The sequence below is a fragment of the Callithrix jacchus genome, chromosome 9 (genome assembly GCF_049354715.1).
Source record: "Callithrix jacchus isolate 240 chromosome 9, calJac240_pri, whole genome shotgun sequence".
Classification (NCBI taxonomy): Eukaryota; Metazoa; Chordata; class Mammalia; order Primates; family Cebidae; genus Callithrix; species Callithrix jacchus.
Genome location: NC_133510.1, coordinates 28,577,790 through 28,602,276, shown reverse-complemented (window position 1 = coordinate 28,602,276; position 24,487 = coordinate 28,577,790). Strand labels below are relative to the sequence as shown.

The 24,487-nt window shown below is 40.2% G+C and overlaps 1 pseudogene across 1 annotated transcript; it reads left to right on the top strand.

Annotated features, from left to right (window-relative positions):
• Positions 1-13,801: 13,801 nt before the first annotated feature.
• Positions 13,802-18,282, top strand: LOC108593112 (tubulin beta-8 chain pseudogene; annotated as a pseudogene). Its single transcript, XR_013522680.1, has one exon. The product of XR_013522680.1 is annotated as a tubulin beta-8 chain pseudogene (transcript).
• Positions 18,283-24,487: the final 6,205 nt, after the last annotated feature.

Below are 24,487 nucleotides of genomic sequence, written 5' to 3'. Positions count from 1 at the left end.
ATTCATTCATTTTTAATGGCTGCATAATATTCCATGGTGTATATGTGCCACATTTTCTTTATTGAGTCTATCATTGATGGGCATCTGAGTTGGTCCCAAGTCTTTGCTATTGTAAATAGTGCTGCAATAAACATATGTGTCATGTGTCTTTACAGTAGAATGATTTATTATCCTTTGGGTACACACTCAGTAATGGGATTGCTGGGTCAAATGGTACTTCTGGTTCTAGATCCTTGAGGAATCACCACACTGTCTTCCATAGTGGTTGAACTCATTTACACTCCCATCAACAGTGCAAAAGCATTCCTATTTCTCCACATCCTTACTAGCATCTGTTGTTTCCAGACTTCATAATGATTGCCATTCTAACTGGCATGAGATGGTATCTCATTGTGGTTTTGATTTGCATTTCTCTAATGACTGGTGATGATGAGCTTTTTTTCATATGCTTGTTGGCTGCATAAATGTCTTCTTTTGAGAAATGTCTGTTCATATCCTTTGCCCACTTTTTGATGGTGTTGTTTTTTTTTCTTGTAAATTTATTTAAGTTCTTTGTAGATTCTGAATATTAGCCCTTTGCCAGATAGATGGATTGAAAAAATTTTCTCTCATTCTGTAGATTGCCTGTTCACTCTGATGAATTTCTTTTGCTAAGAAGAAGCTCTTTAGTTTAATTAGATCTCATTTGTCAATTTTGACTTCTGTTGCAATTGCTTTTGGTGTTTTAGTAAATGAAGTCTTTACCCATGCCTATGTCCTGAATGATATTGCCTATGTTTTCTAGAGTTTTTGTAGTTTTAGAGTTAACATTTAAGTCTTCAATCCATCTTGAGTTAATTTTTGTATAAGGTGTAAAGAAGGGGTCCAGTTTTAGTTTTTTACACACAGCTAGCCAGTTTTCCCAGCACCAATTATTGAACAGGGAATCCTTTCTCCGTTGCTTGTTTTTGTCAGGTTTGTCAAAGATCAGATGGTTGTAGATGCATGGCATCATTTCTGAGGCCTCTGTTCTGTTCCATTTGTCTATATATCTGTTTTGGTACCAGTACCATGCTCTTTTGGTTACTGTCACCTGATAGTGTAGTTTGAAGTCAGGTAGTGTGATGGCTTCAGCTTTGTTCTTTTTGCTTAGTTTTTTCTTGGCTATACAGGCTCTATTTTGGTTCCATATGAAATTTGAAGTAGTTTTTTTCTAGTTCTGTGAGGAAAGCTAATGGTAGTTTGATGGGAATAGCAATGAATCTCTAAATTACTTTGGGCAGTATTGCCATTTTCAAAATATTGATTCCTCCTACCCATGAACATGGAATGTTTTTCCATTTGTTTTTGGCCTCTATTATTTCCTTGAGCAGTGGTTTGTAGTTCTCCTTGAAGAGGTCCTTCATGTCCCTTGTAAGTTGTATTCCTAGGTATTGCTTATCAGCTTAAGGAGTTTTTGGGCTGAGACGATGGGTTTTTCTAAATATATAATCATGTCACCTGCAAACAGACAACTTGACTTTCTCTCATTTTATTTGAATACATTTTTTTATTGCATTTTAGGTTTTGGGGTACATTTGAAGAACATGCAAGATAGTTGCATAGGTACACACATGGCAGTGTGATTGGCTGCCTTCCTCCCCTTCACCTATATCTGGTGTTTCTCCCCATTCTATCTCTCCCCAACTCCCCACCCGCTGCTGTCCCTCCCCTATTCCCCCCAACAGAGCCCAGTGTGTAGTGCTCCCATCCCTGTGTCCATGTGTTCTCATTGTTCAACACCCACCTATGAGTGAGACCATGAGGTACTTCATTTCTGTTCTTCTGTCAGTTTGCTGAGGATGATGTTCTCCAGTTTCATCAATGTCCCTACAAAGGACACGACTCATCATTTTTGATTGCTGCAGAAAATTCCATGGTGTATATGTGCCACATTTTCCCTGTCCAGTCTGTCATCGATGGGCATTTGGATTGGTTCCAGGTCTTTGTTATTGTAAACAGTGCTGCAATGAACATTCGTGTGCATGTGTCCTTATAGTAGAACAATTTATAATCCTTTGGATATATACCCAGTAATGGGATTGCTGAGTCAAATGGAATTTCTATTTCTAGGTCCTTGAGGAATCGCCACACTGTCTTCCACAATGGTTGAACTAATTTACACTCCCACCAGCAGTATAAAAGTGTTTCTATTTCTCCACATCCTCTCCAGCAATTGTTGTCTCCAGATTTTTTAATGATCGCCATTCTAATTGGTGTGAAATGGTATCTCAATGTAGTTTTGATTTGCATTTCTCTAATGACCAGTGATGATGAGCATTTTTTCATGTTGTTGGCCTCTTGTATGTCTTCTTTTGTAAAGTAAGTTTATATCCTTTGCCCACTTTTGAATGAGCTTGTTTGTTGTGTTCTTGTAAATCTGTTTGAGTTCTTTGTAAATTCTGGATATCAGCCCTTTGTCAGATGGGTAGATTGCAAAAAATTTGCCCATTCCTTTGGTTGCCAGTTCACTCTAATGACTGTTTCTTTTGCCGTGCAGAAGCTGTGAAGTTTGATTAGATCCCATTTGTCTATTTTGGTTTTTGTTGCCAATGCTTTTGGTGTTTTGGTTGTGAAGTCCTTGCCTACTCCTATGTCCCGAATGGTTTTGCCTAGATTTTCTTCTAGGGTTTTTATGGTTTTAGGTATTATGTTTAAGTCTTTAATCCATCAGGAGTTAATTTTAGCATAAGGTGTCAGGAAGGGGTCCAGTTTCTGCTTTCTGCACATAGCTAGCCAATTTTCCCAACACCATTTATTAAACAGGGAATCCTTTCCCCATTGCTTGTTTTTGTCAGGTTTATCCAAGATTGTATGGTTGTAGACATGTTGTGTTGCCTCTAATGCCTCTGTTCTGTTCCATTGATCTATATCTCTGTTTTGGTACCAGTATCATGCTGTTTTGATTACCGTAGGCTTTTAGTACAGTTTGAAGTCTGGTAGTGTGATGCCTCCTGCTGTGTTCTTTTTAGTTAGAATTTACTTGGCTATGCGGGCTCTCTTTTGGTTCCATATGAAGTTTAAGGATTTTTTTTCCAGTTCTGCAAAAAAGGTCGTTGGTATGTTGATGGGGATAGCGTTGAATCTGTAAATTACTTTGGGCAGTATGGCCATTTTCATGATATTGATTCTTCCTAACCATGAACGTGGAGTGTTTATCCATCTGTTTGTGTCCTCTCTTATTTCATTGAGCAGTGGTTTGTAGTTTTCCTTGAAGAGGTCCCTTACGTTTTTTGTAAGTTGTATTTCTAGGTATTTTATTCTCTTTGTAGCAATTGTGAATTGCAGTTCATTGTTAATTTGGCTCTCTTTAAGTCTGTTATTGGTGTATAGGAATGTTGTAATGTTTGCACATTGATTTTACATCCTGAGACTTTGCTGAAGTTGCTTATTAGTTCCAGGAGTTTTTGGGCTGAGACGATGGGTTCTTCTACACATATTATCATGTCGTCTGCAAATAGAGACAATTTGGCTTCCTCCATTCCTATTTGAATACACTTTATTTCTTTTTCTTGCCTGATTGCTCTGGCTAGAACTTCCAGTACTATATTGAATAGGAGTGGAGAGAGAGGGCATGTTTGTCTAGTGCCAGATTTCAAAGGGAATGCTTCCAGTTTTTGCCCATTCAGTATGATATTGGCTGTTGGTTTTTTGTAAATAGCTTTTATTATTTTGAGATACGTTCCATCAATACCTAGTTTATTGAGGGTTTTTAGCATAAAGGGCTGTTGAATTTTGTCAAAGGCCTTCTCTGCATCAATTGAGATAATCATGTGGTTTTTGTTTTTGGTTCTGTTTATGTGGTGAATTACATTTATAGACTTGTGTATGTTAAACCAGCCTTGCATTCTCATGATGAATCCTACTTGATCATGGTGGATAAGCTTTTTGATGTGCTGTTGCAATCGTCTTGCCAGTATTTTATTGAAGATTTTTGTGTCTATGTTCATAATGGATATTGGGCTGAAGTTTTCTTTTCTTGTTCAGTCTCTGCCAGGTTTTGGTATCAGGATGATATTGGTCTCATAAAATGATTTGGGAAGGATTCCCTTTTTTTGGATTATTTGGAATAGTTTCAGGAGGAATGATAACAGTTCCTCTTTGTGTGTCTGATAGAATTCGGTGTGAACCCATCTTGACCAGGGTTTGTGTGTGTGTGTGGTAGGCTCTTAATTGCTGCCTCAAGTTCAGATCTTTTTATTGGTCTATTCATGGTTTCGACTTCTTCCTGGTTTAGGCTTGGGAGGAGGCAAGTGTCCAGGAATTTATCCATTTCTTCCAGATTTACTAGTTTATGTGCATAGAGTTTTTTGTAATATTCTCTGATGATGGTTTGAATTTCTGTGGAATCTGGGGTGATTTCCCCTTTATGTTTTTTATTGCATCTATTTGGTTATTCTCTCTTTTCTTTTTTATTAATCTGGCTAGTTGTCTATTTTGTTGATCTTTTTGAAAAACCAGCTCCTGGATTTATTGATTTTTTTGAAGGTTTTTTTCATGTCTGTATCTTTTTCAGTTTTGCTCTGATCTTAGTTATTTTCTGTCTTCTGCTAGGTTTTGAGTTTTTTTTTTTTTTTTTGCTCCTCTAGCTCTTTCAATTTTGATAATAGGGTGTCAGTTTTGGATCTCTCCACTTTTCTCTTGTGGGCATTTATTCCTATATATTTGCCTCTAGAGACTGCTTTAAATGTGTCCCAGAGATTCTGATATGTTGTGTCTTCGTTCTCGTTGGTTTCGAAGAACTTTTTTATTTCTGCCTTTATTTCATTGTTTATCCAGTCAACATTTAAGAGCCAGTTGTTCAGTTTCCATTAAGCTGTGCGGTTCTGAGTTAGTTTCTGAATTCTGAGTTCTAACTTGATTGCAGTGTGGTCTGAGAGACTGTTATGATTTCTGTTCTTTTGCATTTGCTGAGGAGTGATTTATTTGCAATTATTAGGTCAGTTTTAGAGTAGGTTTGATGTGGTGCTGAGAAGAATGTATATTCTGTGGATTTGGGGTGGAGAGTTCTGTAAATGTCTATCAGGTTTGCTTGTTCCAGGTCTGAGTTCAAGTTCTGGATATCCTTGTTAATTTTCTGCCTGGCTGATCTGTCTAATATTGACAGTGGAGTGTTAAAGTCTCCCACTATTATTGTGCAGGAGTCTACGTCTCTTTGTAAGTCATTAAGAACTTGCCTTATGTATCTAGGTGCTCCTGTATTAAGTTCGTATATATTTAGGATTGTTAGCTCTTCTTGTTGTATCTATCCTTTTACCATTATATAATGCCCTTCTTTGCCTCTTTTGATCTTTGTTGCTTTAAAGTCTATTTTATCAGAGATGAGAATTGAAACTCCTGCTTTTTTTTGTTCTCCATTTGCTTGGCAAATCTTCCTCATTCCTTTATTTTGAGACTTTGTGTATTCTTGCATGTGAGATGGGTTTTCTGGATACAGCACACTGATGGGTTTTGGTTTTGTATTCAATTTGCCAGTCTGTGTCTTTTGATTGGTGCATTTAGCTCATTTACATTTAAGGTTAATACTGTTTTGTGTTAATTTCATATTGCCATTTTGATACTAGCTGGCTGTTTTGCTTGTTAATTGATGCAGATTCTTCATTTTGTTGATGCTCTTTAGCATTTGGTATGTTTTTGGAGTGGCTGGTACTGGTTGTTCTTTTCTATGTGTAGTGTCTCTTTCAGGAGCTCTTATAAAGCAGGCCTGGTGGTGACAAAATCTCTGAGTTCTTGCTTGTTCACAAAGGATTTTATTTTTCCTTCACTTATGAAGCTCAGTTTGGCTGGATATGAAATTCTGGTTTGAAAGTTCTTTTCTTTAAGGATGTTGAATATTGGCCCCCACTCTCTTCTGGCTTGTAGGGTTTCTGCCGAGAGATCTGCTGTGAGTCTGATGGGCTTCCCTTTGTGGGTGACCCGACCTTTCTTTCTGGCTGCCCTTAGTATTTTCTCCTTCATTTCAACCCTGGTGAATCTGATGATTACGTGCCTTGTGGTTGCTCTTTTTGTGGAATATCTTTGTGATGTTCTCTGTATTTCCAGGACTTGAATATTGGCCTGCCTTGCTAAGTTGGGAAAGTTTTTCTAGATAATATTCTGAAGAGTATTTTCCAGCTTGGATTCATTCTCTTCGTCACATTCAGGTACACCTATCAAACGTAGATTAGGTCTCTTCACATAGTACCACATTTTTTAGGGACTTTGTTCATTCTTTTTTGCACTTTTTTTCTCTAATCTTGCCTTCTCATTTTATTTCATTGAGTTGATCTTCGACCTCTGAGATCCTTTCTTCTGCTTGGTGAATTTGGCTGTTGAGACTTGTGCATCCTTTGCGAAGTTCTTGTGTTGTGTTTTTCAGCTCCATCAATTCACTCATATTCCCCTTTAAGTTGCCCATTCTTGTTATCATTTTGTCAAATCTTTTTTCAAGGTTCTTAGTTTCTTTGCATTCAGTTAGAACATGTTCTTTTAGCTCACAGAAGTTTCTCATTACCCACCTTCTGAAGTCTGATTCTGTCATTTCATCACACTCTTTCTCCATCCAGCTTTGTTCCCTTGCTGGTCAGGAGTTGTGATCCCTTGTTGGAGGAGAAGTGTTCTGGTTTTGGGTGTTTTCCTTCTTTGTGCACTGATTTCTTCCCATCTTTGTGGATTTATCCACTTGTCATCTGTGTAGGTACTGATTTTCTGATTGGTTCTCTGAGTGGATGTTGAGATTTTTGATGATGAAGTTATTTCTGTTTCTTAGTTTTCCTTCTAACAGTCTGGCCCCTGTGCTGTAGGACTGCTGAGGTCCACTCCAGGCCCTGCTTGCCTGGGGATCAGCTGCAGCAGCTGCAGAACAGTAAGGGTTGCTAACAGTTTCTTTTTCTTTTATCTTTGTCCCAGAATGATGCTTGCCAAATGTCAGTCTGATCATTCCTTTGTGAGGTGACTCTTTGGATATAGAGGGGTCAGGGAGCTGCTTGAGGTACAGTCTCTTCTTAATAGAAGCTCAACTTTTGAGCTGTGAGCTGTGTTGCTCATTCAGAGCTGCTGGGCAGGTACGTTTATGTCTGCTGCAATGGAACTTATAAACCCCCTTTTTTTCCCCAGGTGCTCTGTCCCAGGGAGTTACGGCTTTATTTATGAGTTTACATTGTGCTGCTGCCTTTTTTTTTCAGGGCTGTCCTGCCCAGCAAGGAGGCAGCCTAGTCACTTTCTGCCTGCAGAGTGTTTGCTCAGCTGCTGTGGGCTCTGCCCTGCTGCCATGTGAACTTTCCTGTAGTCCTGTTTATATAAGTGTGGTTAGAACTGCCTCAGCAATGGTGGCCTACCTCTATAATGGCAGACTCTATCTGCCTTGGTGGGTTGCCTCAGCAATGACAGGCTGCTTCAGCAATGGTGAACTACCTCTGTAGGGGTGGAGTGCTTCGGTAATGGCAGACACCCCTCCCCCACTGAGCTGCACCATCCTGGGTTCAGCTGTGCTTGCCTTGAAACTCTCAACCTCAAGTGTTTCCAATTACTTTTTTTTTGTGGGGGTGGGATCCACCAAGCCTGATCACCTGGCTCCCTGCCTCAGAGCCTTCTTTATTTTTTAAGTTGAACAGTTGACTCTCTCCCAGGTGTTCCATTCGCCTGCTGAACAGGTGCTGGGATCTGTGTGATTTCCCATGCGGTGACCCATTGCGCCAGCTGAAACAACAGTGCTGCTGAGAATCTCCTTGCCTGGCTCCCTGTTTCAGACCCTTTTAATCAGATGAATGGGTGAATCTGCCTTCTCAGAGCTCCAATTGCCAGCTTAAAAGGGCAACCAGACCAGTGTATTTTGTATGTAGAGCCGCTGCTCCGGGGTGCCAGCAAAGCAGCAGCACAGGCTGAAACTGCCACACTGGCCAAAACAGCCCCGCTGGTGACCCATAGGGCTCCTCCGCCTGGGAATCTCCTGGTCTGTGGGCAATAAAATCTGCCTGGTAATGCGGCATGCACTTACCCTCTGCACTTTCACTGAGAGCTGCAATCTTGAACTGCTCCTAAAGGGCCGTCTTGGATCTTCCTCTTGAATATCTTTTATATCTTTTATTTATTTTTCTTTACTGATTGCTCTGGCTAGAACTTCCAATACTATGTTAAATAGGAGTGGTGAGAGAGGGCATCCTTTTCTTGTGCTCGTTTTCAAAGGGAATGCTTCCAGCTTTTGCCCATTCAGTATGATATTGGCTATGGGTTTGTAATAAATACTTCTTATTATTTTGAGATATATTCCATCAATATTTAGTTTATTGAAAGTTTTTAGCATAAAGGGGTGTTGAATTTTTTTGAAGGCCTTTTCTGCATCTATTGAGATAATCATGTGGGTTTAGTCATTGGTTCTCTTTATTTGATGGGTTACATTTATTGATTCATGTGTATTGAACCAGCCTTGCATCCCAGGAATGAAGCCAAATTGATCATGGTCGATAAGCTTTTTGATGTGCTGCTGGATTCAGTTTGCCAGTATTTTATTGAGGATTTTCACATCGATGTTCCTAAGAGATATTGGCCAGAAATTTTATTTTTCATTGTGTCTCTGCCAGGTTTTGGAATCAGGATGATGCTGCCTCATAACATAAGTTAGGGAGGAGTCTCTATTTTCCTATTGTTTAGAATAGTTTCAGAAGGAATTGTACCAGCTCCTCTTTGTACTTCGGATAGAATTTGGCTGTGAATCTGTGCTTTTTTTGGTTGGTAGGCTATTAATCACTGCCCCAATTCCAGAACTTGTTATTGGTATATTTAGGGATTCAAACTTCTCCTGGTTTAGTATTGGGAAGGTATATGTGTCCAGGAATTTATCCATTTCTTCTAAATTTTCTAGTTTATTTGCATAGAGATGTTTACAGTATTCTCTGATGGTAGATTGTATTTCTCTGGGATCAGTGGTGATATTCCCTTTATAATTTTTTATCGTGTCTATTTGATTCTTTTCTCTTTCCTTATTTATTATTCTGGCTAGCAGTCTATCTATTTTGTTAATCTTTTCAAAAAAACAGCTTGTAAATCCATCTATTTTTTTGGAAGAGTTTTTTTGTTTCTCTATGTCTTTCAGTTCTGCTCTGACCTTAGTTTTTTCTTGTCTTCTGCTAGCTTTTGCATTTATTTGCTCTTGCTTGTCTAGTTCTTTTAATTGTGATTTTAGGATGTCAGTTTTAGATCTTTCCCACTTTCTAATGTTGGCATTTAGTGCTATAAGTTTCCCTCTAAACACTGCTTTAGCTGTGTCCCCAAGATTCTGGTACATTGTGTCTTTTTTCTCATTGGTTTCAAAGAACTTCTTGATTTCTGCCTTCATTTCATTATTTATTCAGTAGTCATTCAGGAACAAGTTGTTCAGTTTCCATGTAGTTGTGCAGTTTTGAGTGGGTCCCACTTTGATTCCACTGTGGTCTGAGAGACTGTTATGTTGCCTATGTGTTATTTTGCATTGGCTGGGGAGTATTTTTCTTACACTTATATGGTCGATTTTAGATTAAGTGCTATGTGGTGCTGAGAAGAATGTATATTCTGTTGATTTGGAGTGGAGTTCTGTAGCTGTCTATTTTGTCCACTTGATTCACAGCTGAGTTCAAGTCCTGGATATCCTTGTTAAGTTTCTGTCTCATTGATCTGTCTAATATTGACAGTGGGGTGTTAAAGTCTCCCATTATTATTATATGGGAGTCATAGTTTCTTTGTAAGTCTCTTAAGAACACGTTTTATGAACCTGGGTGCTTTTGTATTGGGTGCATTTGACTTTAGGTGCATTTGCTCTTCCTGTTGCATTGATCCCTTTACCATTATGTAATGTCCTTCTTTGATACTTGTTGGCTTAAAAAGTCTGTTTTATCAGAGACTAGGATTTCAATCCTTGCTTTTTTTTTTTTTTTTTGTTTCCATTTGCTTGGTAAGTATTCCTCCATCCCTTTATTTTGAGCCTATGTGTGTTTTTTGCATGTGAGCTGGGTCTCCTGAATCCAGCACACCAATGGGTCTTTACTCTGTATTCAATTTGTCAGTCTGTGCCTCTTAATTGGGGCATTTTGCCAATTTATATTTAAGGTTAATATGGTTATGTGTGAATTCGATCATGTCATTATGATGCTAGCTGGTTATTTTGCCTGTTAGGTGATGCAGTTTCTTCAAAGTGTCAATGGTCTTTACAATTTTGTTTGTTTTTGCAGAGGCTGGTACTGGTTTTTCCTTTCCATATTTTGTGCTTCCTTCAAGAGCTCTTGTAAGGTAAGTCTAGTGGTGACTAAATCTTTCAGCATTTGCTTGTCTGTAAAGGATTCTATTTCTTCTTTGCTTATGAAGATTAGTTTGGCTGGATATGAAATTCTGGGTTGAAAATTTTTTTCTTTAAGAATGTTAAATATTGGCCCCCACTCTTTTCTGGCTTGCAAGGTTTCTGAAGAGGCATCTACTGTTATTCTGATAGGCTTCCCTTTGTGTTTAACTCGGCCTTTCTCTCTGGCTACCCTTAACATTTTTTCCTTTATTTCAACCTTGGTGAATCTGATGATTATGTGCCATGGGTTTGCTCTTCTCGTGGAGTATCTTTGTGGTGTTCTCTGTATATTCTGAATTTGAATGTTGGCCTGTCTTGCTACATTGGGGAAGTTATCCTGGATGATATTCTGAAGATTGGTTTACAACTTGGTTCCATTCTCTCCATCACTCTCAGGTACATCAATCAAATCTAGGTTTGTCTTTTCACATAGTCCCATATTTCTTGATGGCATTTTCATTCTTTTTTCTCTAATCTTGTTTTTAAGCTTTATTTCATTAAGTTGATCTTCAATCTCTGATATCTTTTCTTCAACTTCAGCTGTTGATTCTTGAGTATTCTTCATGAAGTTCTCATTTTTGTTTTTCAGCTCCATCAGGTCATTTATATTCTCCTCTAAAAAGAATATTCTAGTTAGCAACTCTTCTAACTTCTTCAAACTTCTTAGCTTCCCTGCTTTGGCTTAGAACATGCTCCTTTAGCTCGGAGGAGTTTGTTATTACCCACCTTCTGAAGCCTACTTCTATTAATTAATCAAACTCATTCTCTGTACAGTTTTGTTCCCTTGCTGGTGAAGAGTTGTTTTCCTTTGGAGGAGAAGAGACATTCTGGTTTTTGGAATTTTCAGCCTTTTTGCACTGGTTTTTCCTCATCTTTGTGGATTTATCTACCTTTGATCTTTGAGGTTGGTGACCTTCAGATGGGGTTCTTGTATGGATGCCCTTTTTGTTGATGAAGGTGCTATTTTTTCTGTTATTTTTTCTTCTAGCAGTCAGGCCCCTCTTCTGTCAGTCTGCTGGAGTTCGCTGGAGGTCTACTCCAGACTCTGTTTGCATAGGTATCATCAGCAGAGGCTGCAGAACAGCAAAGATTGCTGCCTGTTTTTTCCTCTGGAAGCTTTATCTCATAGGGTCACCCACCAGATGCCAGCCAGAGGTCTTTTGTATGAAGTGTTTGTCGAACCCTGCTGGAGGTGTCTCCCTGTCAGGAGAAATGGGGTTCACAGACCCATTTGAGGAGGCAGTCTGTCCCTAGCAGAGCTCAAGCTCTGTGCTGGGAGATTTGCTGCTCTCTTCATAGCCAGCAGGTAGGAACATTTAAGTCTGCTGAAGCTGTGCCCACAGCCACCACTTCCCCCAGGTGCTCTGTTCCAGAGAGATGTGAGTTTTTGTTTTATTTTTGAGACAGAGTTTCACTATTGTTACCCAGGCTGGAGCTCAATGGCGTGATCTCGGCTCACCACAACCTCTGCCTCCTGGGTTGAGGCAATTCTCCTGCCTCAGCCTCCTGAGTAGCTGGGATTACAGGCACACATCACCGTGCCCAGCTAATTTTTTGTAATTTTAGTAGAGACGGGGTTTCACCATGTGGACCAGGATGGTCTCGATCTCTTGACCTCGTGATCCACCCACCTCGGCTTCCCAAAGTGCTGGGATAGCAGACGTAAGCCACCACGCCCAGCAGGAGTTTTATCTATAAGGCCTTGAAGGGAGCTGCTGCCTGTCTTTCAGAGATGCCCTGACAAGAGAGGAGTAATGTAGAGAGGCATTCTGGCTATAGCTGCTTGGCCAAGCTACAGTGGGCTCCAACCCAGTCTGAACTTTCTGGTGGCTTTGTTTATACTTTCAGGAGAAAAATACCTATTCTAGCCTCAATAATGGTAGATGCCCCTCCCCACATCAAGCTTGAACATCCCAGAACAACTTCAGACTGCCGTGCTGGAAGTGAGAATTTCAAGCCAGTGGATCTTAGCTTGCTGGGCTTTTTGGGGGTGGGAGCCACTGAGCTAGACCACTTGGCTCCCTGGCTTCAGCCCGCTTTCCATGGGAGTGAATGGTTCTGTCTTGCTGGTGCTCCAGGAGCCACTGGGGTATGAAAAAAAAACTTCTGCAGTGAGTTCAGTGTCTGTCTAAATGGCTGTCCAGTTTTGTGCTTGAAAATTAGGTCCCTGGTGGTGTAGGCACCCGAGGGAATCTCCTGGTCTGCAATTTGTAAAGACCATGGAAAAAGCATAGTATCTGGGCCATAATGCACTGTTCCTCACAGTCTCTCACAGCTTCCCTTTGCTAGGGAAGGAAGTTCCTCAACCCTTGGGTTTCCCAGGTCAGGTGACACCGCACCCTGCTTCAGCTTGCCCTCTGTGGGCTGCACCCACTGTCTAACCAGTCCCAATGTGATGAGTTGGAAATGCAGTAATCACCTGCCTTGTGTGTTGATCTCACTGGGAGCTGCAGACCAAAGCTGTTTCTATTTGGCCATCTTGACAACCACCCTCTGTTAGCTTTTCTTATAGGAAAGATACTGATGAGAAACTCTCATTTTTTTAAAAAAAAAAAGCTGGAAATGTCTTAATTTCACCTTCAGTTTTGAAGGATAGTTTTGTCAGATATGGAATGCTTAGCTGGCTTTTATTTCTCTCTCTCTCTCTCTCTCTCTCTCTCTCTCTCTCTCTCTCTCTCTCAGCACTTTACATATATCATCCCATTGCTTTCTGACTTCTATGGTTCTGTTGGGAAACTTGTCTTTATATTGAGGATTTCTTGAACCTGAGATGGCACTTCTTTCTCGCTGCTTTCAATATTTCCTCTTTGTATTTCAAAAATTTCATGATATCTCAGTGTGGTTTTTTTTTTTTTTGAGTACAGCATGCTTGGAATGTTGAACATCTCAGAAGTGTAGATTTATATTTTTCATGAGATGTGGAAGTTTTCTACTATTACTTTCTTCAAATAAGCTATCTCTTTTTCTCTCTTTCTTTGTGTTTCTCTATCTCATCCTATTTATTTTGCTCTTCTGAGACTCCTGAAATATATATATTAGTCTGCTTGATAGTACATCACAGGCCCCCTTATACTTTGTTTACCTTTATTCATTATTTCTTCTAACTGCTCCTTTGATTGGGCACTTTCAATTGCCCTATCTTTTAGTTCACCTGTTCTTCTGTCTGCTCCAATCTGCTGTTGAAACCATCTAGTGAAATTTTCACTTCAGCTATTTCTTTTTTAGTACCACAAATTCTATTTGGTTACTTTTAATAATTTCTACATTTTTATTCATAGTCCATGATTGTTTATACATAGTTCTCCTGATTTTCTGTAGTTCTTTGTTCCTGGTTCACTCAGCTTTTTGATTGTATTTAAGGAAGTTAATTTGAAGCCTTTCTCTAGTATACCCAATGTCTTAGCTTCCTCAGGGATAGTTTCTCTTAATTCTTTTCTTTTTTGAGTGAATGGGCCTAATTTTCCTGTTTGTTTGTATGCTTTACAATTTCAAATTGAAAATTGGACATTTTCACTATTGTATTGTGTAACTCTGGTAATCAAATTCTCCTTTCTTCTTAGGGATTGCTGTTATTGCTTGGTGAGGGATGGATGCTGCTGTCATTTGTTTATAAATTTTTTCAAACTATTTTTTTCACAAATTATATTCCTTGTGATGTGTAGTCATTGAGTTATCTGTTTTATTGTCTTGTTGTCAGCCATTATTCTAGTAGAAATTTCTTTAAATTTCTAGATTCAGTAAGAAAAGAAAAAAGAAAACTAAAAACCCTGTGTAATTTCTCATTAAATTATTTTGGCAAGAAGGAATTCAGGATGGCTGACTAGAGGCATCTGGTGCTTACCTAGTCCACAAAGAATAACCAAAATAGAAAGCAGGTAACTTCTAAGAAGACATCTAAGAAAGAACACTGAAATTCAATAGAGAAATTACAGAAAACACCCAAGCCACGGACAGAGAAGGAAGCAAAGCATCCCAACTCAGCTTTTGAATAGCTGGGGTCCCAGAGAAGCTCACCAGGGTGGGGAAAGGATAAATGAGAGATCCCCAGTGGTCTACATTTCCACCATGGACTGCTGCCCTAGTCCCACCTTGGCCATGATGGGGATCATGCTCACACAGACTGCGTAGTGCAGGAACCAGATTAGCACCAAGTTCTGGGTGGTGATCTCTGATGAACATGCCATCGACTCAGCTGGCACCTCCTATGAGGCCAGCAATCTGCAGCTGGAGCACATCAATGTGTACTACAATGAGGCCAGCAGTGGCAGGTACATGCATTGTGCTGTGCTTATGGATCTGGAGTCAGGCACTATGGACACTGTGCACTAGGGGCCCTTTGGGCGGATCTTCAGGCCAGACAACTTCATCTTCAGTCAGTGTGGGGCTGGGAACAACTGGGCCAAGGGGCACTACACAGAGGTGTGGAGCTGATGGAGTCAGTGATGGACGTATTGAGGAAGGAGGCTGAGAGCTGTGACTGCCTGTAGAGTTTCCAACTGAGCTACTTCCTGGGTGGGGGGACTGAGTCTGGTATGGATACCCTTCTCATCAGTAAAATCTGGGAGGAGTACCCAGACAGGATCATAAACACATTCAGTGTCCTGCTCTGGCCCAAGGTGTCAGACACTGTGGTGGAGCCCTACAATGCCACCCTCTCAGTCCACCAGCTCATAGAAAATACAGATGAGACATTTTGCATTGATATGAAGTTCTGTATAACATCTGTGCCAGAACTCTGAAACTGCCCACACCCACTTGTGGTGACCTGAATCACCTGGTGTCTAATACCATGAATGGGGTCACCATGTGCCTGTGCTTCCCAGGCCAGCTGAATGCTGGCGGTGAACATGGTCCCATTTCTCTGGCTGCACTTCTTCATGCCTGGCTTTGCCCCACTGACCAGCCCGGGCAGCCAACAGTACCAGTTCCTGACTGTGGTTGAGCTCACCTAGCAGATGTTTGATGCTAAGGATATGATGGCTGCCTGTGACCCCCATCATGACAGCTACCTAATGGTGGCTGCCATTTTCAGAGGTCTCATGTTCATGAGGGAGGTGGATGAGCAAATGTTCAATATTCAAAACAAGAACAACAGCTACTTTGCTGACTGGCTCCCTCATAATGTAAAAACAGCCGTCTGTGATGTCTCACCCCAGGGGCTAAAAATGTCGGCCACCTTCATCAGCAAAAACATGGCCATCCAGGAGCTCTTTAAATGTGTTTTAGAGAAGTTCAGAGCTACGTTCAGGCACAAGGTCTTCCTGCACTAGCACATCAGTGAGGGCATGGACTCAGGGATGGAGTTCACTGAGGCCAAGAGCAACATGAATGACCTGATATCTGAGTACCAGCAGTACTCAGAGGAGGAGGAGGAGCTCACACTAGGTCCCAGACAATCTCTCGAGTCCTAGCAGCTGCAGCACAATGCCATTTTGAGATCCTAGCCCTTAATTGCCTGCATTCTGCCCTGGGACCCAGCAGCCTTGCATCTACACATCCTTGGAGCCACATGGACATACTCCTTTATCTACCTGGAGGTCTGCAGCAGTGTAACACTGGTTGGACTCAGTGGAGCAGTGCAGTTTCCAGCACTCTAGCACACACAGTGTGTTGTGCCCTGGAAAATGAGTGGTGTGGTGCAGTGCATTGGGAAAGCTCTCCTTGGGACAAACATGCACTTATCAGAGCTTAAAATCTGCCTGCCTGGGGCTGTTGCCACTGACAGGAACCTAGTCCTCACCAATAATAGAGCTTCAGTGCGCTTGCACATGCTCTGAGGAAAAGCTCTCTGAGCCCACAACTGCTGACACTGCTGCTGCTGGGGGAAAAGGTGTTCACAACTGGCAGCAACCCCATTACCCCCAGCAGCAGGGATGCTGCACACTGAGGAATGGCTCTTTCTGCAGCTATCACTGCCGCCATCAAGGCTACCATTATTATGGGGGCTGAAGCATGCATTCCTTAGAGCCTGACTGCTGCTTGCCTGTGGCTACCATCACCAGTAGCAACTCTTGTTTCCCCAGCAGCAAGGCCACATGCACTTGCCTGTGCCCTGAGCTGGACTCTCACTGCAGCTGTTGCTGCTGCCACCCAAGCAGTCCTCTGGGGAACCTGGGAATAATAACCATCCTGCTTACCATAGCCTGTGCCTGTGTGCACCACTAGGGGACCCAAAGATGGGTTTATCTGGAGTGGCACTCGCCCTGTTCCTCAGTGACTGAACACAATTTCCAGGAACCTGGATATTGCTCCCTCCATCTACCACTATTGGTATCTGTGCACTTCTCCTGGGAGCTTGAGGATGGGTCCACTTAGGCTACTGCTACCATTATAGCCAATACCCACCTACATCTGCCACCTAGAGGCCTTGATACTGACACACTTAGCCTGTCGAAGCAATTCTAACACCAGCATGTGCCCCTTGGGAGCCCATTGGTTATCCTATCACTACTACAGCCATCACTCACATCATACATGCTGCCTAGGGGCTGAAGGATCCACCCTCCTGCCTGGTCATTGTTACCACTGCCAGCACCTGAGCAGCCACCTAAGGCCCAAGAATTGGCCTATTTGGACTCAGTAATATTGGTGCTTGTGTATGCCACTGAGGGGCCCAAGGACAGGCATGCTTAGCATGCTGCCACCACCACTGGGGCTCAAGGACAAGTTCACCTGGGGTTCCTATCTCAACAAAACTGCACTACAGACAACATTAACAACCATAGCCTGTGCCATCCTGAGGAACTCCCAGACAGTGCTGATGCTGTGTACAGCCAAAGAAATCATACAAAGACTAAACTACTGCACATACTCAGAATCACAGCTGAAGTGTCCTACCCAACCAACACCGTAGATATATCTTCAAAAAAAAACATCATTCCCTAAAAAAGCAAATCCAAAACATCAGAAGAAGAAACTGCTACACCGATGGAAGATAATAACATAAGAGCACAAGAAATATGACAAAGCAAGGGCATATGACACTTTTAATCCAGAACCTCGGATTACCTTTTGCAGCTTTGGGCTTTTGTCTTATCCATGATGGATGGTAGCTGATGTAGATGACCTGGTAGTAGAGAACCCTCTTCGCTGTGCTCAGCATGTTGGGTAAAGCAGCAAGTACTAGAACATTCTATTATCTCTTGTGGGAACCAAGGAGCTGTTCATAGCTAGAGGTGGTGAGCCTGGCAGACTTTGGCCACCCCACTTGCCTCAAGCTCTGCCTGGCTATTCCAAATATTGAAGAGACTTATGACAAATAAAATCCATTGTTAGACTACCAAAAGGCTCAGAATACTCTTTGTGAAGCTCTGAGTTTGTCTATAAATGCTATAAAGATTTCATTTTGTTTTAATGCTAAACATTATATGAGTATATATGATCTCACCTCATGGATAAGTAACACAAAAGCCTGTAAAGAGTAGTTTTGAATCCAGATTTGTTTGACTTTAAAACACTCATTTTTTTACCTTTCTTCTGTTGCCTCTATTTTGGTGAGAGAAGAGGTATCAAGTGATCAAGCAGGACTACTTTGAGGAGTGGTATAGGGTTCATGTTGAGTTTTGAAGGCCTAGCAATTTGCAGAAGCAGGGAACAGGGGAGTGTGCATCTCAAGTAAGGAAAGAAGCAGATGTTTCCACAGACACTGAAATGGTTTTCTATAGGTAAATTTGGGGAGAACAGTAAAGATGGCACCTCATTGTGTGTAATCCTTCTCCATTTGAGTGGGTGATGCTTTAGCTAATGCTCATGTCTTAGAAATTTTTTTAAGTATAATTTTCTTATTTTTGTGGGTATATAGTAGGTGTATATATTTATGGGATACATGAGATGTTTTAGTGCAGGCATGCAATGTGTAATAATCCCATGATGGAAAATGAGGTATCTGTCACCTCGAGCATTTATTCTTTGTATTACAATCTAATTATAGTCTTTCAGTTATTTTAAAATGTGCAATTAAATTATTATTGACTGTAGTCATCCTGTTGTGTTATTAAACACTAAGGCATATTAATTCATTCTAATTTTGTATGTCTTAATCATCCCCACCTTATAACTACCCTACTCAGCCACTGGTAACCATCATTCTACTCTCTATCTTCATGGTTTCAACTGTTTTGATTTTTAGATCCCACAAACAAGTAAGAACATGTGATGTTTGTCTTTCTGTGCCTGGCTTTTTTTCACTTAACAGTTCCATCCATGTTGTTGCAAATGTCTTAATCTCATTCTTTTTTATGTCTAAATAGTATGCCATTGTGTGTAAGTACCACATTTTCTTTATCCATTCATCTGTTGATGGACACTTAGGTTGCTTCCAAATCTTGGCTACGGTGAACAAAGCTGCAACAAACATGAGAATGCAGATATCTCTGATATACTAATTTCTTTCTTTTGGGTATGTACCTAGCAATGAGATTGCTGAATCATGTATTAGCTCTATTTTTAATTTTTAGTTTTTGAAGAACCTTCAAACTGATCTCCATAGTGGTCGTACTAATTTTTACTCCCACCAACAGTGTACGAGAATCCCCCTTTCTGCATTTTCTTGCCAGCATTTTTTATTGCCTGTCTTTTGCATAAAATCCATTTTAACTAGGGTGAGATATCTCATTGTAGTTTTGATTTGCATTTCTCTGATGATCAGTGATGTTAAACACCTCTTCCTATGTCTGTTTGCCATTTGTATGTCTTCTTTTGAGAAATATCTATACAAATCTTTTGTCTATTTTTAACTGTTAGATTATTAGAATTTTTCCTGTAGAGTTGTCTGAGCTCCTGATATATTCTGGTTATTAATATTTTGTCAGATGAGTAGTTTGGAAATATTTTCTCCCATTCTGTGGGTTATCTCTTCACTTTGTGGATTATTTCCTTTGCTGTGCAGAAGCTTTTTAACTTGATGTGATCCAATTTGCCATTTTTGCTTTGGTTATGTGTGGTTGTGGCATATAACTCAAGAAATTTTTGTCCAGACCAATGTCCTGAAAATGTTTCCCAATGTTTTCTTGTAGCAGTTTTATAGTTTGAGGTCTTAGATTTAATTCTTCAATTCATTTTGGTTTGATTTTTGTATATGGTGAGAGATAGAGGTCTAGTTTCATTCTTCCACATATGTATATCCAGTTTTCCAGTATCATTTATTGAAGAGACTGTCTTTTCCACAATGTGATGTGTGTTCCTTGCACCGTTTTTGAAAATATCATCACATTTTATTCCTCACCAAACTGATAAATCTTTTCTTTAAAGCAGAAATTCCAAACAATAGAAGGAAAGTGTCCTGAGTAGAGTCAGATGACTAGATTCTTGGGCTGGTTATGTGATCTTGGGCAATTTATACAAATTATCTATTGTGGTATACCTTTGACACTCAAATTCAGTTCTTCTGCTTCTCAGAGTGATGGACCCCAAACAGGCATCAAAATCCTTTTGTTGACTGACTGCTGGGGCTATTCATTGTATTGGGTTATAGTACATCAGCTTTGGATACGTAAAATAAATTAAGCCAGTCAGGGCTACAAATGACAGCCATAGACTTTTATAAAAGTTATTTCATTATTTCAAAATCCTTACAAATAATTCTCCTTTTTTAAGCAGTTCATTAATTATTAAAAATAATGTTGGCACAGTTAGCGATTGAAGGGTCTATTACTAAAACCATTGTTATTTGTTTTAGAAGCACCATTCTTAATCATTCAGGATGTAAAATTTTCTCTCAACATTCTCTTGATGTGTGGCTTCTATATAGTTTCCTAAGGAGGCTCCTCCTTAATGAGAGTAGAGGCTTTTCAGATGGGGCAGTTTGAATAAATGACTGCTCTGAGAGTCTTTCCTTTTTCTTTGTTGTTTTTGCTCTCTGTCTCTAAAGACAGCAACTCTAACTGACCAAGAGGGTTTATTAGCAATTGGTTAAGGTATTGCAGTGAAAAGGCATGTAACTGCTGGAAGGCCCAAGCTTTGGGAAAGTTCCTGGCCACAGGAGGAAGTTCTGCTTCTTTTACTGCCTGTTTTAAGAGAATCGTTATGATCAGTGCAAAGAATAATTTTGGTTGTAGTAGAAAGCCAGGAGGAGTGTGTTCTAAATTAGAATCAGATGACTAAGGGTGAGTGAGTGCACATTTTTCACTCACTTCCTTCAGTGAGATGGAGCAGATTATACATATGAGTTTAGGGAAATAAAAATAATTTTTAGTAATTGATCAAACCTTTGAACAAGATCACATGACAGTTGTTGCTTAGAGAGCAGGAATGTAGCTAATTCTTGATTCCCTCAGAAATGAGTAGCTGTGGATTCTGGTTTCTATGGATTATTCCTACTGTTGCATTGCCCCTGCCATCTCCTTATACTTTGGCTTTTGGGCCCTTTACCTGCTTATAACCTCCACTACAAAAGAGGACTGGCAGCTGGGGCTGGGGGTGGGCAGGACAGCACCCCCAGTTAAAGATTTGGTTTCTAATGTTCAGTTCTGGAAAAAGGTCTGTGGTAAAGGAGACAATGCCATAAAATATGGTTTGGGGGCTGTCCATGTTGTCCTTCCTTCTCCTTCCTCCTTACCACATATAATCAGGAATTGGCTGTCTAGCAACTCTCTTACACTCTGGGAAAAAGCAGTTTAAAGTGGGTGAGGAGAGGGAAGAGGACTGCTCTCCCCACTCTCTTGATGTAGATCCCACTCTTAAGTGTGCCGTGTTCTTTCCAGTGAGCTGAGTTATTATCTGAGGACCTATAGTTTTCCTCTTTCATAATTGCAATGCAAACAGCTGAAGGGAAAACACACTGCAATTTGGAGAGGTTTTGTTGTTTCATTGTAAAATGGTAGCTATCTTAGGAGATGAGACCACAGTTTCCAGCATTAGCTTTGGGCTGAACTTTGGCTCCTTAGTTGTGAATTATCACTTTTTATCTGACCAGAGTTGTTTTTCTCTTCTCATTTCTGCCTATGAGAACTGCTTTTTAAAAAAATAGAAATACACCTTTATGTCTATGGGTACATTTAAGTGACTTGGGTATTGTGAGTAGATTGGTTATTAAGTCACAACTTTGCAGACTGTCTTTAGATATAGTGTTAATGTTGATAAATAAAGAGAAATTAAATCTACAACCCAAGCTTTGGAGCCTCCCATTCATTGGAAGCTTTGGAGCCTCCCATTCATTGGAAGTTATTGAGCCTGAGGGGTCAGAACATTGTTGGTGTGTAGTGTATGGGGCCAGACAGCCTGCCTTGGCCACCAGCCATCTCTATGACCTTGGACAGGTTATTTAACCTTAGTAAACCTCAATATTCTGGATTGATAAATAGAGATAATAATAGTGAGGATATTTACAGTGGACATTTGTCACTCTTTTTGGTTGTCCAGTGTGTGGACTCTCCCTCATGTGACTCAAGAATGCATTCATTATATAATGCCAGCTACTTGCTCTTGTAATTATGGTGTGGGCACCTACCCCAGAGCTGCAGGTAACAAGTGACTTCTCACAGTAGATGGTGGTAGAAGAACCAAGTTCAAGAGCAGCAGTGGTGGAAAGGATGACAGTCCCAGTGGTTAGCACTACAGGCTGAGCTAGCCAATTCCCAGAGCAGCAATGGTCACCTCACCAAAATGGGGTTTAATTGTGTGATGTTTAGTTGGTCCTCCAGCCTGCAGAGCCTCAGAAGTGTTCTCCAGCCCTTCCATAATCCTGTAAACTGCCTGATATCTTCCTTAAATCAGTCCAAATTGGTTTCTATAGCTTGCACTACAAGTCCTGATTGATATAGTATCTTAGCGAGGTGAATATTAAATGAGATAATACAATGAAAGTGTTTGGCACAGGGGCATAATACCTAGTAGATGCTCAAGAATACTATGTTAATAATAATAATAGTAGGCATAGTAAAAGCAACCAGAGATTAGACTGAAAACAGACCTAAGGTGTTGTCAGCTTTCTAGGAAGAGAGTTTGAAGGTTAACTGCTGGATGGAATCTATCAATGTAATCTTGGTTATCACAGAATTAACTAAACTTAGCCCAGCTTCATTTTTTTATTGATAAGGAAGCTTCAGGGACATTGGGTAAATTACTTAGTGCCACCAGCTAGTGAATGAGAGCCAAGCTGGAGGCTTTTGAACTATCTGTTCTTTATTCCACACACTGCTCCATGCATTTCAATTTAAGAATTTAACAAACACATATATATACCATGGATTAGGTTCTCTGAGGAACTAAAAAAGAACTATGGTTGGTACCTGGAATCATTTAATGCCATCTCTCATGATCATCATTGAACCTGGTGAAGCAGAACAGCCTCATGCCCAATTAGAGAACAGACTAAAAAAGCACAGTGCATGCTGGGCCCTGTGGCTAAAAACCACAGATAGAGAAGTCACCATGGCTAAAGTCAGGGAAGATCTCATGGGAAGGTGAGAATTGAAGCTGATGTGTGAAGTGACTTTTACCACCTAAATAAGGTGAGGTTTTTTGTTTTTTTTAATGTTAGGGTAAAGCCAAAGTTATACATTTACTGTGGGTTCACTTGTTTGTTTTTGAGAGGGCATTAAGATAGAACTTTTAAAAATACCATGGAAATTATAGGATATAAATTATAATGTTAAAAATTTTAAAAGTCTTGAAAATCTCTGCTGAAAACAGAGGGCTGTTTTCTTGATTCTTAACTATCTTTGGAAAATAAGCCAAACTCAATCTGTTAAAAAGTTTAATAGAAATATCTTTATGGAACTTTTTTTTTTTTTTGAGATGGAGTTTCGCTTTTGTTACCCAGGCTGGAGTGCAATGGCGTGATTTTGGTTAACCGCAACCTCTGCCTTATGGATTCAAGCAATTCTCCTGTCTCAGCCTTCTGAGTAGCTGGGATTACAGATGCACACCTAGCTAATTTTTGTATTTTTAGTAGAGACAGAGTTTTACCATGTTGGCTAGGTTGGTCTCAAACTCTTGGCCTCAAGTGATCCACCTGACTTGACTTTTCAAAGTGCTGGGATTACAGGCATAAGCCACTGCACCCAGATTCATCTGATGTTTTAAAGCACATTTATGGGCATGACCTTTGATCACAGTGGCAACAATGAGATTTGAGTAGAATCTTTTTATATTTAAAGAGGAGAAAACTGAAGCTCAGGAGGCTTAAATGGCTTGCTTACATCATAAAAAAGTTGGTTTATTTAACAAAATTCAGATTTCTTGACTTTGGGTCTAAAATTCTATTTGCTAAAAAAAAAGTTCATGTTTCAAAAAAGAACTCTAGAAAATTGCATATTGTCATTAATGGCCTCTATTTTAATTTGCTTGGGTGTGCCTCTCTCTGTATCTCAAAGATTCTTTACCAGTGAACATAAAGGAATTTCTGCACCATTGCCAATTCTAGATTGTCTAAATTGTTTTTGTAAACTGCATCTATTGGGTTTCTGATTGCTTAGAACTTCAGGCTGTAGCAATGTCATAAACCGATCTACAGGAACTTAAGATGCTTGCTGAGCCTGACAGTTACTTCTGGAATACACTACCATAGGTAGTTGAAAGCTTTTGTTTTGTTTTAAAACTAGATAATCTCACATTTAGAATTTTTCTCAAGGGAGAACACTAACATATTCCAATCTGTCAAAAGGTGAAGAAAGTTTATTTTCTTTTTGCTAGCTAAAGAAGATAATGAAAAGAGGAATCTGAAATTTGAAATCTCCAATCCATAGGTAGAAAGTGCCAAAAGTCACACTTATGGGTTGTTTTGATTTTTTTGTCCTAAGAAGTTATCCTTCCTTCCCTCCCTTTCTCCTCTCACTCCTTCCCCTCCCTCCCTCCCTCCCCCCTTTTCTTTTTTCCTTCCTTCCTTCCTTCCTTCCTTCCTTCCTTCCTTCCTTCCTTCCTCCTCCTATTTTTCTTTATTTTTCTCTCTTTCACAAATAAGACTTTCCTTAGCTGGAAACTATATCCTGCTATAAAATTGTGTGTTCATACAGTTTTCATTTTTCTTGAATTTTCAGCACAGCATTGAACACTATAGCCCCACTTCCATCATCAACACCTTTATGAAACACTATTTTCTACTGGCTTCCACCCTCTACTGGTCTTTCAACTAAATTTTCTCTCTGTTCTTCCTTAATTCCCATTCAGATTCATGCTAATCTATGTGATCTTTAAGTGTCAAAATTCCTAAAAATTCATTCCTGGGTCCTGTCCTATTCTTGC